This window comes from Littorina saxatilis, linkage group LG12, assembly GCF_037325665.1.
Source record: "Littorina saxatilis isolate snail1 linkage group LG12, US_GU_Lsax_2.0, whole genome shotgun sequence".
Lineage (NCBI taxonomy): Eukaryota > Metazoa > Mollusca > Gastropoda > Littorinimorpha > Littorinidae > Littorina > Littorina saxatilis.
In genome coordinates this window covers 43451769-43454268 of record NC_090256.1, presented here as the reverse complement: position 1 = coordinate 43454268, position 2500 = coordinate 43451769, and the positions used below count along the sequence as shown (strand labels likewise).

The following is a 2500-nucleotide window of genomic DNA, read 5'->3' as shown; positions in this document are numbered from 1 at the left end:
TAAATAAACCATTCCATAAGTTAATCATGTTATAATCAAAGTCATGACTGATGATTGATTCTTGAAATAAATGAGAGAAAAAACCCACTAATATTATTCGTGTTATACATGTACGTTAATTACTGGTTAATTACCCATCCTCTTTCTCTTCATTTTGTCGATCAACTTATATTGAATTGAGCCTTTGAGATAAATCCAGTATAAATACAATTCTACAAAAGAAAAGAAATTCAGAAGTCGTAGAAAGTAGAAAATAAAAACAATAAAATACTTTCTTTGGCCTCCGTTTGAGATAATCATCCATTTAAACAATTCACCATTCAAATTCAATTCAGTCAAGATAAAATGTGTCTTCCCTTTGTTTTAAATGATTCGAGAATAATCTATAGTATGCATATTCAGTCCAAATTTTGTTTTGACAAATGTCTCTCTTGCATGTTCAACATTTATTACCATTCTTTTAGTCTTGCGCACTTAAATTACAAAAAAAAGGGGGGTGGGATATTGTTTTGGGGGTAGGCTATATTCCGTCATTGCGCTTGTGCGCAAGGGACAATGAGTAAATAAATAAATAAGTCGGTATTGAACTAGATAAAGTAGGCTAATAAATAGATAAGTTGGCAACAAAATAAATAGATGAATAGATACGCAAATGAATGAATAAATAAATCAATTAATGATTTAATAAAGAATAAACTGAATAACTAAATAAATGACGGAATAAATGATGGATGCAATAAATGAACAATCAAACTATCAATGAATTATTTAATCAATCAATCAATCAATCAATCAATCAATCTGTCAATCAATCTGTCAATCAAGAAATACACAAGTTCATACAAACCTAGTATAGACGAGATAAATAAAATCATGGCTTGCTCACTTGACTTGCTGGCAAAAACCACAGCAGACAATTAGTACATCGCTCTTTCTCGATATAAATAGGCTTCTATGCTTTTTCTTGGAACATCAACCCAACTTCCGACAAGCATTGAAAACGCACGATATAAAAATAAAAATAAATCTCTTGTGTTTTGTTTGTGTGGTTTTTTTTTAATTAATAATGTTTTACTATTTCACTCGGGCAAAACTACAATAATTAATTCCAGTTCCTATGACATAGCCGTTGGACGGAGAATACAAGTCAGACATTTTTAAACATTTAGAGTCATTCTTTAACTGTTGTGGATGAACGACGCATTCCTTCTCGTATAAAAAAAAAACCGATCATGTTTGACATGCCCAGGCTTAAGATCGTCTTTCAGTTTGAGAACATGTGGTCATGCCAACAATCAACAGTCTGGCACTTACCTGAGCAGAGTGCGATCATTTGGTGAATTCATTTCGCAAGTAAAACCTATGTCCATCTGCTAAATTAATTCCGCACAAACCCACTCTGCATTCATGCAGAGAATGCAACCACGCTATTGATTCCCGAAGCGGGGGCGAGAGAGAGAGAGAGACTCAGACTCAGACTCAGAACTTTATTACAAAAGGATAAAGGTTTTAGGCAAAGCCTATTCTTCCAACCTGTTCTTTATACACCACATAAAGACAGACGCACATACAAAATATAAATTCAATCATATAAAATACAGAAATACATTGTATGGAATGCAACACAATGTGCATTTAAGGAATTACCTAAGGAGAACTCAAAAATTACAAAATTACATTGACATAGTTATACCTTTCATTTGGGAATAAAGTTGCTCCGATCAGCTACACATCCGTTAACACTAGTACAAAGTGTTTAACAAAATAACAATCGAACAAGAGAGAGAGAGAGAGAGAGAGAGAGAGAGAGAGAGAGAGAGAGAGAGAGAGAGAGAGAGACAGAGAGAGAGAGAGAGACAGACAGACAGACAGACAGACAGACAGACAGACAGACAGACAGAGACAGACAGACATAGACAGACAGGGATATGTAAAGACAGAGAGAGTGAAAGACAGACAGAGAGCGACAGTGAGACGGAGAGAGAGACAGACAGATAGAGACAGATAGATAGATAAATAGATAAATAGATAGATAGAGAGATAGAGAGACTGAGACAGACACAGAAAGAGAATCAGAATCAGAAACACAGAGACCGTTATATAGAGAGAAGGAGAGAGAGCCATGCGCGCGCCTTTTCCCCGCAGAAGCAATCAATCACGTAACAACAATGGATTGGCAGCCCCCCTCCACCCCTCCAGCCCCCCTCCCCCTGAGGTAATGAGAGAATCCACAATCAATTTCAATTACACGCCGAGGAAAACAAGAAACAAAAGCATGTCGACGCACGCTTTCTTTCGGGAAGCACTGGGCACATTTAGCTCTTTTCTCAGCCGATTTTGGGGTGGGTTAGGTTTCGGTGTTTGCACATTAATTTGTGTTTCTCTTTTTGTGTTATTTATGTTTGTGTCCTTTTTCCTCTCCTTTTGTTTATTCTGAATAGGTCGCACCCTTATTGCACAAATAAGAGGAATGCATGCATGAATACATTAATTAACCGGG

At 36.2% G+C, this 2500-nt stretch overlaps 1 protein-coding gene across 1 annotated transcript in view; it reads left to right on the top strand.

Annotated features, from left to right (window-relative positions):
• LOC138982010 (uncharacterized) overlaps positions 1 to 2500 on the top strand; it is a 23816-nt gene that overhangs the window by 2008 nt on the left and 19308 nt on the right. The gene's annotated exons all lie outside the window — the stretch shown is intronic.